Source organism: Chiloscyllium plagiosum, chromosome 6, assembly GCF_004010195.1.
Source record: "Chiloscyllium plagiosum isolate BGI_BamShark_2017 chromosome 6, ASM401019v2, whole genome shotgun sequence".
Lineage (NCBI taxonomy): Eukaryota > Metazoa > Chordata > Chondrichthyes > Orectolobiformes > Hemiscylliidae > Chiloscyllium > Chiloscyllium plagiosum.
Window position 1 is genome coordinate 83,001,758 of NC_057715.1, and position 5,779 is coordinate 83,007,536.

The window sequence follows — 5,779 nt, forward strand, 5'->3', positions numbered from 1 at the left end:
TGATACACTCGCTCTCTGAGATCCTCAGCCTCTTTCACTGCCCCTTCCCCCATGATCCACTCGCACTCTGTGATTCTCAGTCTCTCTCAGTGCCCTCCCCTGTGATCCACTAAGTCTCTGATATTAGATTAGATTAGATTACTTACAGTATGGAAACAGGCTCTTCGGCCCAACAAGTCCACACCGACCCGCCGAAGCGCAACCCACCCATACCCCCACATTTACCCCTTACTTAATACTACGGGCAATTTAGCATGGCCAATTCACCTGACCTGCACATATTTGGACTGTGGGAGAAAACCAGAGCACCCGGAGGAAACCCACGCAGACACGGGGAGTATGTGCAAACTCCACACAGTCAGTCGCCTGAGGCAGGAATTGATCCCGGGTCGCTGGCGCTGTGAGGCAGCAATGCTAACCACTGTGCCACTGTGCCGCCTTTTAATATCCTCAGTCTCTCTCACTGCCACCTCCCCTCGGTGATCCACTCTCTCTGAGTTCCTGAGTCTCTCTCACTGCTCCCTCCCCCAGTGATCCACTCGCTCTCTCTGAGATCCTCAGTCTCTCTCACTGCCCCCTCCCCCCGGTGATCCACTCACTCTCTCTGAGATCCTCAGTCTCTCTCACTGCCCCCACCCCTGGTGATCCACTTGCTCTCTGAGATCCTCAGACTCTTTCACTGGCCTCCCCACCGTGAACCACTTGGTCTCTGAGTTCCTCGGTCTCTCTCATTTCACATCCCCCAGTGATCCAATCGCTCTCCGAGATCCTCACTCTCTCTCAGTGCCCCCACACCCCCGGTGATCCACTCGCCCTCTCCGAGATCTTCCGTCTCTCACTGCCCCCTCCCCCGGTGCTCCCTGAGATCTCTCCGAGATCCTCAGTCTCTCACTGCCCTCCAAACCTTGATCCTCTCTCTGAGATCCTCAGTCTCTCTCACTGCCCCTCCCCCGTGATCCACTCTCTCTCTCAGATCCTCTGTCTGACGGTGACTGATCGCCTCAGAAGCTGCATCTGCCTGGTTTTCTCCGGATGTGAGTGCGGCCCGAACCTGGTGAGTGTGACCTGGACAGACCCGCGGAGAAGCCGGCTTCGGGCCCGGGATTTGCACCCGGACCTGGGTCCGGGGTTTGGAGCCGGACCCGGGGTTATGGAGCCGGAGCCTGGGGCCGGGGTTTGGAGCCAGAGCTTGGAGCCGGGGTTTGGAACCAGAGCTTGGAGCCTGGGCCTGGGCCTGGTGCTGTTTTCGCTGACGGTGGCGGCTCAGTCCCGTTCACATATGGATTTTAAATGTTTCTTATTTGAACCATACCTTGTAACAGCGCCTGAGTTTATTAACATCAGTTTGAAGGACATGTTTTGATACATTATGTTTGATTTTTAAAAATTCTCAAAGACGTCCTTAAAATCTGTTAAACCAATGCAAAGTGAACTATGAATGAATCAGTTTTAACAGAACTGTATTAAATAGACAGCAATTCAAAAACTTCTTCCACAAGTCAGGACACATCCAGATGTGGTAGGCTGCTCCTGGAGGTTATTCTCTGTGGAGGACTCACAAACCTACTCCATCATTTGATTTAATGCTGACAGTGTACAAAAAAAAGTCGTACCAAAAATTATATTTTTCCAATTGCCATTTTGTCACAAAATTAGATTACTTAATGTGGAAACAGGCCCTTCGGCCCAACAAGTCTACACCGACCCTCCGAAGAGCAACCCACCCAGACCCACTCCCCTACGTTTATCCCTTCACCTAACTCTACGGGCAATTTAGCATGGCCAATTCACCTAACCTGCATATCTTTTGGACTGTGGGAGGAAACCAGAGCACGCGGAGTAAACCCATGCAGACACGGGGAGAATGTGCAAACTCCACACAGACAGCTTGAGGTGGGAATTGAACCACTGTGCCACCCACAAATGTACCCCTTGTTGACTTGCACACACATCTGCTAATCTACAAACGGTTTACCGAATACTTTTCGGTACTGACTGCAATTAAAGTGATTTAAGGAAGTCATACAACTTCAGGCTGTAAAATCGTTATGACATGTTATAACGGGTTTATTTTCAGTTCTTTTCTAGTGTGTTGACCTTATTGTACGAATACAAGTGTGCATCCTACTCGTGGTAGTACAACGGAAGCAGCATTTCAGGTGAGCTTTCTAAAAAAAATGTACTTTTTCCTTATTATCTCTGTGAGTGCTGTGCTCAGATATGTTAAGACAAAATTGCAGATGCTGGAATCCAAGGTAAACAACCAGGAGGCTGGAAGAACACAACAAGCCAGGCAGCATCAAGAGGTGGAGATGTCAATGTTTTGGGTGTAACCCTTCCTCAGGACCCTGAGTGAGATACGTTAAGCCATTTTATACCATAGATCACTGAGTACGTCAATCCAGTAGAAAGGCAAACAAACACATTCTTCCATTTTTTTGCATAAACATAGTGCATATGTCAAGTCCCACCCTCCCCTTTTCATATGATACACTGTCATTCATAATTAACCTCAATTTTCAAACCCATAAATGTCTTGTAATCACTTACCTTATAACTGTCTACAAGGAATCAAGCAGAAAATATTTATTGCAAAGATGTACAAATGTTTCAGACATGCCCACAGGCAAATGAAAATGCTAAATGAGTTCCAATAAAATGGATAAAGTATGAAGCTGGTTTCAAGCTGGAAGTTGCAACATTTGCTAACTCAATAATATTGCAGTTGGTGTTGGCGATGAACTGGTGCAAGAATCGAAGAAAGAATCTGTGCTGAAGAAAATGCCCAGTGTCAAAGCCTTTGATTTTCAAATGTAAAACCATGCCAAAGGTTCCTTGCATGAGATTTTGTATGTCTACGATTGCAGTTGGATGGTTGAGAATTGAGTGAAGTTATAGATTGATAACGGATGGAATAGGCAAGCCAGTGACCTATGTAAAGAATGCAGTTCATTGATGTGGTTCATGTGTAAATTCCATAACTGAGGTCAAGAGGCAAAGAAATAACACCCAGATTGAATCATAAGAAGGTCTTAACATCCACAGTCCAACCTTTGGATGCATGCCTCAACAAACCATTCAAGGATCATGGGTATGCCAAATGGAATGAAATGGTATAGATTAGATTCCCTACAGTGTGGAAACAGACGTTTTGGCCCGACAAGTCCACACCGACCCTTCGAAGAGTAACCCACCCACCCAGACCCGTTTCCCTCTGACTAATGCAGCAAACACTATGGGCAGTATAATATGGCCAATCACCTGACCTGCACATCTTTGGACTGTGGGAGGAAACCCATACACACTGTTGCCTGAGGCTGGAATCGAACCTGGGTCCTTGGTGCTGTGAGGTAGCAGTGTTAGCCGCTGAGCCACCGTGCCGCCCCAAATCCTGATTCTCTACAACCTCAAGTATGAGGCCAATATTCTTACTAAACTCCATTAACTGCTTTCCACCCCAAGAACTGAATGGCTTTGAACTCTGGCCGATTAGGTGGACAGTTGTTGGAGAGAAATGCCTTGATCAAAATGAAAATATCTGTGTTGCTCCATTGATATCTTTTGCAGTTTTATCAAATTGTGGGATGCTATCAGTATACAAACTGTCACTAAATCCTTTAAAAAATGCGGAATAATCAATTGAATGATTTATAGTATAGTGTTATGTTGTGGAGGGATGATTCTGAAACATCTGGTCCAGAATAGAATCTTTAAGATGATGCCATTGCCAAAGTGACTCAGAATAAATAAAGTGAACATTTTTTGTATCAGATGCTGAAGACAATATATTCTACAGGCTTTAAAACACTTTTATTTGGTTAAAGTCATCTGTGTATAATTTTTTCTTTACTTATCGAAAAGGTGACCATCCACACCCAAACCAGACATTCACATTTTATACTCAACATATTAAGTGATCTCCCCCACCTCCCATCTTTTTGGAGGCTTCAAAGACAACTTAGTTACTGTAGATGTCAGTATATAAGTTGTTATTGTGGGTCAGTTGATATATTTGTGCAAGAATTTCTTTTTATCGGTCCATTCTAAAATGGAATGTTAGAGTAGGAGAGGTATTCCATAGATGATTCATTCTTAAAATTGAGGATCTAGTTTTATAACTTTATTGATCAGAACTTTATTAAGAAAATAAGTTTAAATTTATTTAAAGTCATTTATATATGATCTGCATTTTAGTGTGTAGGTGACACTAAACATAGAAAAAATGTAAACTGTGAGGATAGACTGGAACTCCAAAAGGACATTCGTGGAATGGGTGGATAGGAGGCAAGATGAACCTCAATACAGAGTAGTGTGAGGTGATGTACTTTGATTGGAAGGTCACTGTAATTCTAAGGTAAGCTAACTTGTGTGTTTCTGTAGCCATTTTGTAAGCGATTTGTAAGCGATACTTTAGCAATCTCATGGGTTTTTATTTGCAATTTTAAGATTTTTCAACCTAGTAAGATTGACAATTGGACCTCAATATTACTATTAGAAATTTTTGCATTGAGAGTTTTATTAAGGCTTAAGCTCAAAGGGAGAGGTTTTTGCTTCAATTTTACTTATTGGGTGTGTGCAGAATCCTGCAGGTGTAGAGTGGGAGGAAGTTACAGATATAGTAAGGGACAAAAACTTGCACACAATGGTATTTTAAAACTGAGGTGTATAAGAAGACTTTGATATCTAGTGATGGGAAAGCTTTTATGAATGAATGTGAACAATCTGGTTATTCTATCAGTGTCTTGTTTTAGGAGCTGAGGTATTCGTGAATAGATTGCCTAGAAACCTTTGCTATAGTTGCAGTTCATTTAAGAAGTGGCTAAAGGACACCAAAAGGCTTGAAGCAAAATGAGTTTCAGAGCATTATTACTAGGCAACCATAATTATATAGCCACATGAAGGCTGACAGTGTAGATAACATCGACCCATTCAGTGCAAGCGTGGAACTCTGCTTAGCAACTGTTAGAATTCTAAAATATTGAGAGATTTTAATAAACATTAATTTTATTAATAATTTTATTAAAATTAATAAACATTAATTTTAAATGGTTTTGTAGATAATAGAAACAATGAGATTATGGGTGCATCTTCCTCAAAAATCCCAAATGCTGAACAGAAAATAAGATGCCTGTATTTCACTCTTAAAAAATCTGAATGTTTTTCAACCCTGAGACTATACGATATCACTACATGATCAACATAACACTAGGATGTCAGTGCCATCTTGAAGTAGTAATGCATCTTGTAAGGCTGACTATATTGCAATAAGGAAAAGGTTAGAATCATTGAATCCCCAGAGTATGGAAGCAGGCCATTCAGCCCACTGAGTCCACACTGACCCTTTTGAAGGCCCTATACAATTGCACCTAGATGTCCCTGCTCCTGTACTCAAATCCTCTTGCTATGAGGGCCAACGTACCATTTGCCTGTTGCACCAACATACTTGCGCTGAGCAACTGGTGTACAAGGACACTGAAGTCTCATTGAACCTATCCCTTTCCCGTTCTGTCGCCATTCAGATAATAATCTGCCTTCCTGCTTACCAAGGTATATAACCTGTCATTTAACCATGCTATACTTCATCTGCTATGCATTTGAATAACATAGAAAATAAAGTTATTCTTCACACCAATGCAGATAACATTTTACCATTCTGACCTGGTCTCAATCAAACAGTAACTAGCTTACTTCAGCTGTTAAATTGAAGCTTTAGTCACTTTAGTCAAGTTATGCATCGATGCTGATGCTGAAAGTCATCACACAACCAAAGTAGCGTAAA

General features: G+C 42.6%; 1 long non-coding RNA gene across 1 annotated transcript; it reads left to right on the forward strand.

The window, feature by feature from the left end:
* The first annotated feature begins 922 nt into the window (after nucleotides 1-922).
* LOC122551151 lies at nucleotides 923-4,348 on the forward strand. The gene is made up of 3 exons (XR_006312035.1): nucleotides 923-1,054; nucleotides 2,078-2,159; nucleotides 4,195-4,348. It is a non-coding gene; the product is annotated as an uncharacterized LOC122551151 (long non-coding RNA).
* Nucleotides 4,349-5,779: the final 1,431 nt, after the last annotated feature.